The 10,516-nt window shown below is 43.8% G+C and overlaps 1 non-coding gene across 1 annotated transcript; it reads left to right on the top strand.

Annotated features, from left to right (window-relative positions):
* The first annotated feature begins 457 nt into the window (after window positions 1-457).
* LOC145408908 (5S ribosomal RNA) lies at window positions 458-576 on the top strand. The gene has a single exon (XR_013899012.1). It is a non-coding gene; the product is annotated as a 5S ribosomal RNA (ribosomal RNA).
* The last annotated feature ends 9,940 nt before the right edge of the window (window positions 577-10,516 follow it).

The following is a 10,516-nucleotide window of genomic DNA, read 5'->3' as shown; positions in this document are numbered from 1 at the left end:
TATATATATATATATATATATATATATATATATATATATATATATATATATAGAGAGAGAGAGAGAGAGATTTTATATAACATCTCTCTCCCTCTGTGTGTGTGTGTGTGTGTGTGTGTGTGTGTGGCTGGATGGGTGGGCGTGGATGAGTGGGTGGGTTTGGATGTGTCTTTTAGTGTTGTGAAAATACTCGAGTTGTTCTTTTTTCTGAACATTCACCCACAGTGAAATGGTGCACTGAACATTCTTGAAAAGTCTGTAATTTTTTTTTACATTCTTTGAAAAGCTGGAAAAAGCTCATGACATTCTGAACATTTTGTGTGCCTTGTTGTCAAGTTATTATGAGGCTTTAGCTCTATGGAAAACAATGGGGATCCTATATATTACTCTTTTATTACTTATCACTATAATGTATTATTTATAATCCGTACTGTCATCTTATATTTACCTTTGTGTATCCAACGGCCATGCCACGTTGAGTGCACCGCTTCCCGTCCGATAAGCGAAGTTAAGCAACGTTGGGTCTGGTTAGTACTTGGATGGGTGACCGCCTGGGAACACCAGATGCTGTTGGCATCCCTACGTGTCAAGTGGGGTTGGTGGAGGATTAGTGCCCCTCCCTGTAAAACAATTAACTCTAAGCCATTGACCACCCCGTTTGGGATACATGGCGTCTGGCGATGGATGGATGGGTATTCACTGATGTTTGTTGTCGCACAGCTTATAAGTATTCCTCATGTTCCATCATATTATTAATTTAATTACCTTCCTCTTTCTATCTTCTTCTTCTCCTTTCAGCTTTCCCCTTAGGGGTCGCCACAGCGGATCACCTGTCTCCATCTTACTCTGTCTTCTGCATCTTCTTCTCTTACGCCTATCACCAGCATGTTCTCCTTCACTACATCCATAAACCTTCTCTTTGGCCTTCCTATCTTTCTTCTGCCTGGTAACTCCATTTCCAGCATCCTCCTCCCGACATACTCCTCATCCCCTCTCCGCACATGTCCAAACCATCTCAGTCTCGCCTCTCTAGCTTTGTCCCCAAACTGACTTACGTGCGCTGTCCTCCTAATATATACCTTCCTCTTTCCATGTACACGTATATTACATTTCTTTTATTCTCAAATTTTGAGTTCCACTTAGACATATCTCATAATCTTATTCATTTACCTATAGCGTTTTACTTATTAGTGTGCTAGGTAGGGACGCCCATCATCCACCCACTTAGTGTAGTGTTACTCTGTTTTTAGTGTATCTCTACACTGAGTGGCAAGCCAAATGATTTCTTGTAAACCAGGCAATCATTGTCCCTGCTCTTTAATATTATTGAATATTAATATCAATTTAAATAATATTTAACCATTTATTTCAAAATTACCGTGTCTTATAAAAAACCCCGTGACAATTGGCAGACCTCATTCCAGGATATTAACTCTAAAGCTCTAAAGCTATTCACGAGATAGTGCTCACTCATTTATATTTAGTGTATTTATAATTAAAAGTTTATAGGCACAAGTTTACTGGTATTTACCGTTAATTTAGCAAGTGAGTTTTTGCTTTATTGATAATAGAGTACAACTAGTTTATTCTTGGTAACGCCAGACGGATTTATTAGCTCCTGGGAAGTTATTTCTTCCCAGTCATTTACTTTTTGATTTATTCTTTGCCAGTTAACTAGATAAGACTGGTCACCACTAGCTTGTGTCTGTATTCTTTACTTGTGTTTATTAGTATTCGTGGCTAAGCAGTCAGTGCTCAATTTCGGGTTGCTTAATAAATTAGCGCCATATGGCTACCACTGTATTTGTACAGGAAGCCAAAGATATGGGTCTCACAGACCCAGAGAAAATACAGAGTTACGTTCTCTTCACGATTCAATTACGAGCAAGAACGTGAGAAAGATGCTCGTGAAGAGCGTGAGTTCAGCGCGAAATACGAAGCGAGAACAGCGTGAGGAACGTGAAAGAGCAGTGATGCATATGAACAAGAGCAGCGTGATAAACAGTAGCGAACATCGAAAGCAGAAACAACGCGAGCTCGAGGTTAGAAAAAGAGTGTAGAACGAGCGAAGCGACGATTTCTGGCCGAGAACAAGCGCGACCCATCGAAGAAGGCGAGAACAGCGCGAACCACCAGCGAGAACGAATACGCGAATACGAGCGTGAACAACGAGACAAAGAAGCGAGAACATGAACTTGAAGTGCTGAAGCTCAAGCGAGATTCATGGCTTCAGACACGTCCTGGTGCAGTTGGTTCAAGCTCCACGAGCGTTCTCCCTGCACATGTCCTGGCGACCCCACGCATCAAGCTTCATACAAGGAAAGCCAGCGAAGGTCGAAAAGCCGCCCACATAGCTCGTTTTGAGGACATGGCAGACTTATATCAACTGGATGAGGCAGCTAAGCGGCTTCAGTTTCTTTGCCTATTTGAGGGCCCTGCCCTCGATATTCTCCACAGAATTCGTGGAGACAATCTCACATATGAGATGATGAAAGCTGCACTCATTAAGGCGTATGGTCTCACAGTGAGGCGGCCTTAAAGTTCAGTTCATGCGAGCTCGTCTCCTAGACAAGGAGACAGCTGTTCAGTTCCTTGATCGTCTCACAGCTTACTTAAATGAGTGGATGGAGAAAGATGAAACTCCTTCCACGCATGAGGGGATAATTGACCTTATGCTGCATATGCAGCTAGAAAGGTCGTGGCCTGCTGAGCTCATAGCACAGCTTAAGATCTGCCAGGTGAAAGATGCCAGCCAAATGGCAGAGAAGGCTGACGCATTCTTTACTGCATACGGGTATCAAACTCGTAAGCAGCAAAACACCTGGAACAGAAAACCTGATAAATCTGGGAAACCGTCTCAGATTGAACCCCAGCAACAAGGCCATTCTCAGAATAATGGCCAAGGTCCAAAACCGCAGTGGAAGGACCAGGGGCAAAACACTCAGAAACCTGAGTGGGCAGACAAGTTGCCCTAACCAGCAGCAGTATCAGCCCGCAGCCGACCGTCGGGACAAACTTCTTTCACCACCAGCTCAAAAGGGGCAGGAAGCTTCTAAACGCAGCCTTCATTCCTCAGCAGCAGCACGGTGGTCCCGTCCCTACCAGTGTGGGTCACTTTCCCACAGTTCACTAGTCCCACAGTGACAGTGAACCCCCTCCACAGATGGCCAATGTTCCATCTTCTCAAGTATATAACCCCTCAAGGCACAATGTTACGCATCAGTTCAGCAGCCTCATGGTGGCTAGCTGCTTCCTCCTGAGCCCTCCCACAGGTGACAGTACCTTCCTTGTTCAGCAAGGGTTTGTGGGAGGCATTCCTGTGAAGGTCCTGAGAGATAATGGTTCCTCAGGTTGCTCTGTCAAGCATGAGTCTAGTTCGAGCTGGAGCAGTATGCAGGGTCGACAGATCCATGCAAAGCTTATTGATGGATCAGTGAGATTGTTCCCTGAGGCATGTATCCAGGTGGCATCTCCATTTATACTGGTCTGACACTTGCAGTTGTCATGCCAGAGCCTCTATTTGACTTTATAGTAGGCAATATTCAAGGAGCCAAGGATAGTTGCTCCGATGACTTCTACTCAGACTTCGGCTGCTGTGGTAACACGAGCCATGACTGAGGCTCAGACTGTGTCAGCAGTGATCATTGAATCGCTTCGCAAGATCTGATGTGTAGTCAACTTGTTGTGCAAGAACAACATTCTGACCCGACACTTGCTACCGTGCGGGAAACAAACAAAAGATTCGAGTGATAAAAGTATTCACGTGGGAGGCTCGAGCCAAGTTCCTTCAGTAAACAAGGACGGCTCTACCGTGAGTCTGAACACCCGAGGGCGAGGTTCGACTGCAGTTTGTCGTTCCCGCCAGAGTACCGCCCAGCAGTGTTACAATGGGGTCATTGTTCAGCCTCAGGAGGTCACATGGGCAAAAGGAAGACCCCAGGAGCCGTATCCGAGGCTGACTTTTTCTGGCCAGGGATGGGACGGGACATAGTTTTGTCCGTTCCTGTAGTGTGTGCCAAAGTATCACCACTAATCAGGAGACATGCCCTTCCTGTGCCATTTGTAACCACACCCCATAATCTCTGAGACAGTTGAGAGACAGGGTAGTGGTGAAGTGGGTGCAGACCTGACGTCTCGCCCATTGGCCCCACTAGGACACATTATGTCCGGGGCCTGTACATACATATTATGTACCGTAAGTTAAGGGGAAGTTGAGGAGGCGACTTGAGGCTATGGAAGACCCAAGTTTGCACAGGATTCTCAGCTTCCCGGTACTAATATATATGTACTACGTGAGTTAAGGGGGAAGTTCAGAGAGAACTCCGTAGAGGCTTGGCTCTGAGGCTATGGAAGACCCAAGAAGTTTGCACAAGGAGTTCTCAGCTTCCCAAAATGCACTAATATAAGTATTGTACTGTAGGTTAAGGGGGAAGTTCGAGAGAGAACTCCGCAGAGGCGACTTGAGGCTATGGAAGGCCCAAGTTTGCACAAGGGGGATTCTCAGCTCCCCGATACTAATATAAATATTGTAGGTTAAGGGGGGAAGAGAGAACCTCCACAGAGAGAGGCGCAGCTTGAGGCTATGGAAGACCCAAGTTTGCACAAGAAGGATTCTCAGCTTCCCGGTACTAATATAAATTATTGTATTTCTGTTGTTATGAGTTAAGGGGGAAGTGAGAACTCTGCAGAGGCGACTTGAGGCTATGGAAGACCCAAGTTTGCACAAGAGATTCTCAGCTACCCCGATATTAATATAAGTACTGTAGGTTAAGGCACAGGTTGAGGACCCGTGTGCAGTTCGAGGCTATAGAGGAACCAGAGTTTCTGCACAAAGATTCTCAACTTGCCGACCGTATGGTGTGTGCTGTAATTAATGGCGACCTCGAATGTATGTCTGAAGCTTAGGCTGTCACTCGTATTTTTCAGCCACAGAGTGTACTTTTCGTAGCATGTACTGATTGCTAGGGCAGAGAGAAGTAATTGTAACTTAATAAGAATTTTGTCTCATTGACACTTGATGCTCCACCTCAATTGGTTTTGCAGGTTCAGCAATGGGTGTAGCAGTTTTGCTGTGCGGACCAGCTGATGATGCTACACTTGCATTCACCGCCTCTTTTCCTCTGCCTTCGTATAATGCATGTCGCCATGTTATTATTTACTATGTCATTTTACACATAGGTACAGTTACACTACAACTGTCACACTCACACCGTGTATTACATACACCATGCTACACAACAATTAGTTGTCAGTGTAAATGTGTGAATTTCGCTCAGTTTGGCCTGAGTACAGAGATTTTCACAATGTCGTGCGGAGTTTTTCCCTCAAGCTTGCTTCCTATTAACGTAAATACGAGGTTTTTTTAGCTCTGGTGACTACGACTTTCTCCTGTAGCAGGATAGCACACACACCACAGTGAATCTTGTGTGAATGACTTAGGATGTGTACATATATATATATATTCACAAATTTTTCTATAAGGAAAAAAATTTAATTTCGTATGAGGCGTAATGTCACGAATCAATTGCGTCACATTTCCCCTGCTACGTGAAAAGCCACGAACCATTAGTGGAAAACTCACTGTGTATCGCTCAGCTAACCGTTTCTCCCTCCATTTCGGAGTATACTTTTCAAAACATTCGTCACTGTTTTCAAAAGTGACCGATTTAATGCACTTCACTAAGTGCTGTACTGAGCGATACTATTGTTCTTTATTGTTCGTCTCTGCTTGCCTCTGACCGTTAGAAAATGCGGCCACTGCTCCCTTTTGTTCCCACGACTTATTCAGTCGAGTGTTTGTTGTGACGGAGGAAGGTCCTGTGCCAGCAGTGTGAGAGGTCAGCTAGTACCCAAACTCCACTTCACAGTTAATCCAGTCCTCCCACCCCCCCTCGGGTGATACATAGCATTCATCGATTGGTATTTCTTTTGTGTATTTTGTAGTTTTAAGAGCTTAGTTAAGGTGTTTTTTCCTAGGCGTAAGTATTTAGCTTTTGTGAGAGTGAGTGAGTGCATCTCATTTAATTGATTTGAATTGTAACGTTAAATTTATTTTTGTAATTAATAAATTTAACAGTTCTTTTCCTTGAGCTTAATGTAAAGTAAACTCCTGTTTCATTTCTCCATAATTACGCACCAATGCAAAATCATGCAAGCAGAGTGAGATAAGAGTTCTGGACAAATGTGGAAGCATGCATGGAAACGTTTGAAAGGATTGAGAGAGTGTTTTTGATTGGTGATATGAATAGGCAAGTAGGGAATGTGAAGATGGATGGAGTAGTTAGTGACTGGGGTGTGCCTGCATAGATGGATGAGAATGGCAGTGGTTTAGAGGTCACCGTGCCGGGAGGGGGTTGGTGATTGCCAATACTCTCTTCAGGCACAAGATGATCCACAGGTATTCATGGCGAGTGATGAGAAGGGTGGGTGGTGAACTAAATGAACAGAAGGCAATGATTGATTAGGTGTGTGTGGTTGACAGGATCAGAAGGTGTGTAATGGATGTAAGAGCATGTAGAGATTGGGGGAATGGACTTCCTGACCGCTACTTGATGGTGGTGGTCAGGAACAAGGTCCAAATGAAATGGAGGAATGGAAGAAGGGAAGGACAGGAGGAAGTAGATCATACAAGGAGGGTAAAAACGTTACAAGACGATGGAAACAAGGCAGAATATAAGAGAGAAGTGGAGGAGCGAATGGGTAATATGGACTGGAGCATATGGGGGACATGGAAGGTGTGTGCAAGATATTGACAAAAGAAATCTGTGCAGCATATGAGGTGGTCTGTGGGCTGAAGAGAAGACGAAAGGGGGTGCAAGGAACAGCATCGTGGAATGAAGAAGTGAGACAGGCTGTGGCACAAAAGTAGAAAAGAAGAAAGCATATAGTGAGTAGATAAGAAACATGGGTGTGGAAGAAGCTGAGAGGTGGAAGAAAGAGTTATATGTAGTAAGAGAGAGGTGAGAAGATTAGTAAGAGAGAGTAAGAAGAGAGTGGATGATGAATTTGGAAGGAATTTGAATGTAAAGTGGAGGGAATGTAAGACAATGTTCTGGAAAGAGGTATAGAGAGTTAGACAGGGTGTCACAGAAATTAGTCGGGGAGTGAAAGATAAAAATGGTAGATTACTAGTGGACAAAGGAGAGAAAGTGACCAGATGAGGAGAACACTTTAAGGAATTTTCGAACATAGAGAATGAAAGTGATGCTAGTATAAGTGGTTGGGGAATGGCTAGAAGGAGGGATCTGAGAAGAGTGGAAGAAATCAGTAGGATGGAAGTTGTGGAAGCAATGAAAAAAATCAAAACAGGGAAATCCCCAGGAATAGATGGAGTGTGTGGCGAAATGTTGAAGCATGGGGGAGAGATACTAGTAGAATAGATGTGGAAGATGTGCAGGAGGAATGTAGAGTCCTGGAGGATTAGAAGTCAGTTATAATTATTCCCCTGTCCAATGGGAAAGGGGAAAAAGAAGTCTGTATTAATCATAGGGGCATTTATCCTCTCAGTGTAATAGGAAAAGTATACGGTAGGATACTTATTGACACAGTCAGAGAAATAATAAAGGAAATAGTTGCAGAACAACGGGCAGGTTTTAGGAAGGGAAGAGGTTGTGTAGATCAGATATTCATTCTTAGATCTGTAGTGGAAAAGCTTCTAGAGAAAGGAAAGAAGTTGTATGAGGCCTTCGTCGATTTGGAGAAAGCATATGACAGGGTGGATAGACAAGGATTGTGGAAAGTATCAAGAATGTATGGAATAGATTGGAAGTTGTTGAACGCCGTGAAGAGTATGTGTGGATACTAAACTGCGTGAATTTTTCTATCTGAAGGTCAGATTGAAACAGGGATGTGTCATGTCTCCATGGTTGTTCAATCTGTATATGGATCTGGTTATAAAATGGATACAAGTAGGGCAGTGGATGTTGGAGTGACCTCAATGAGAGAGGGCAGTGTTTGGAAACTCCCTGCAGTGTTATTTGCAGATGATACTGTGTTGTTAAATGAAGATGGAGGGGAGCTCTAAGGCTTAGTGGATGAGTATGGGAGAGTGTGTAAGAAACGGAATCTAAAATGCAGGGAAGAGCAAAGTAATGGTCTTCGAGGAAATGAAGTCAGTGAATGTACACTCACACTAGAAAGTATCGGTGCTCTGTGGGTCCGATGCCATCCAGAATGATTCGACCATGCAGCATTGACAGCCCGTTAACACCTGTATATATTACAGCATTTACTGACATTTCCTACTGATTATGAAGGACACGAGAGTTATATCTACTATAGCTGTCATCTATCGTCTGGGATGCCTGCGTGTGGGAGGACAGAGCCGCAATTTCCAGTTCCCTTTGTTCCGTGTGTCATAATATTTAACACGTATTCTGCACCAATACTTTTTGGTGCAAGTGTACAGTGAAGTTGGATGAGGAGGATGCAGAAAATGTGTGTGTGTTTAAGTACTTGGATATTGTGATGAATAGGGATGGAAGTTTAGAGGGTGAAGTGCTTGAAAGGGTACAACAAGGAAGAAAAGTTGCTGGTTCTTTGAATGCAGTAATAAGAAACAGGGAAGTGAGCATGGAAGTGAAAAAGTTATGGCACGACAGTATTGTGATACAATTTCTAACTTATGGAAGTGAAGCTTGGACGTTGTTAGAGGGAGAGAAGTCTAGAGTTAAAGCAGTGGAAATGAGATATTTGAGAGCAGCATCTGGAGTCAGATGGAAAGACAGACTGACAAATGAGGAAGGGAAGGAGCATTGTGGTGTGGATGTGGACGTGATAGGAATCATTACGAGAACTCACTGGGATGGTTTGGTCATGTGGAGAGGATTGAGGGTGAGAGGCTGACGAGGAGAGTGTATGTGAGTGGGGTGGAGCTGGGAACGGAGGGGGAGGCCAATGATGAGATGAAGGGATGGAGAGGTATGTGAGAGAGGGGGGTGTGAGCTGGGAGCAGGGCAGTGAAACGGCGGGGGACAGGGCGACAAGAAGTAGTCTGACAATAGATACATCCTGTAGATACATTTTATTAGTGCTGGGGCCGCCTATTATTCATGGAATAGTCATCTTATTATTCACTTATGTAATCATTATTATTCTAGTATATTAGGAATCTTTTGATGATCTCTTCTTCTCATCTCATGTCGGGTCACATTTTGTCTACCCAAGGAAGAATTGTAATGTACGGTATATCCTTTAATGTAAAGCTAGTTATACTGTATAATGTAGATATAGGAATGGGGAGTGTAGTCTAGGTGTCAGGAATTCTGTTGTGGTTACATAGAGTTTTTTCAAGCTAAACAAAATCTGACCAAATCTGGGCTGTTGTCCCTCTCTCAAGCAGTAAAATCTTGATACGAGGCACACCTGTATAATTTAGCTCAGTAAACCAAAAAACCACTGCCTACTGCATTTTGTTTCTACACCCGCTCCATCTATTCATTCCTGTTACAAAAGATAAAGTGTTTCAAAATCCCTACCTGTATTGCTGGATAATACACCTTGCTTGCTGAGACAAAAGTCTGTGCTGCTCCCAATCCACAGTCAATCTGGCAGCTCCTCAGTTGTGGCTCATCCTCATTGAGATAAAACTCCTCCTTGATATTAGGCACGCCCGAACACACTTATCAGGTATTGCCTGGGTAGCTTGCTTAACTTGCTGCGTCCCGGTAACGTATGGATACACTGCAACGTTTTTTCATGCTCAGTCTCGACAACGTACTCATATGTTTTGCAATTGCAAGGTCTATCATTTGCACCTTTTTCAAGCTTTGCGTGTGATTTTTGGTAGGCATACGTGGGAGACCTTCCTCTACCCACTGCCAGGCGGCGACATTGCCTTACCCTGCACGCCATTGTCTCGCAACTCACCTGTTATAACAGTGACCTGCCAAGTAAATACATGTCGCTCCACGGTACGAAAATCAAGGCAAGAGTGATTCCCCAATCGATGATGATGTGAAGGACAAAGATTACATGTCACCAGAGGAAGAAATATATTATTGTGTGAAAACCAATATATTATTGTTCCACATATAAATTCGTACCAAATGAACAAATATCTACCTATTCTTAGTGGTTTGCAATAGTTACCACTACCATAGAAAACATGACAGCTGCAGCACAGCTCCAGAGAACATGGTACCAGGTGTTTAAAGGGCCACCTATTTAGATCACTTCTAAGCTCAGGTGAGCACTTTTTCAGTGAATTGCCATTGTTTCTCACAAAAGCGGAGGTTTGAGCCCTCCTAACAAAATTCCAAAATCGGTCGGGATTGGGGGGGAGGTCATTGGTGAAAAATCGGTCGGGATGCGGAGGGTTAAAGGCATCCCACTGTTCAGCCGGGTCCTCAACAGCATCGAGCATCTCAAACCATTTGAGGGTGCCACTGCATACTCATAAATACACTCTTCGTCACCAAATTTCTTAAGATGAAACAGTTTTTGGCATCTGGAGCTTCTGTCAGTTTTCATTTGTAGCCTTAGAGTACCAACAAGCCTGTGATCAGTAGCAAAGAAT

Source organism: Coenobita brevimanus, chromosome 8 (assembly GCF_032717465.1).
Source record: "Coenobita brevimanus isolate Jiangsu-jjx chromosome 8, ASM3271746v2, whole genome shotgun sequence".
Classification (NCBI taxonomy): domain Eukaryota; kingdom Metazoa; phylum Arthropoda; class Malacostraca; order Decapoda; family Coenobitidae; genus Coenobita; species Coenobita brevimanus.
Note: the sequence above shows the minus strand (reverse complement) of the source record. Positions and strands in the feature narration are given on the sequence as shown.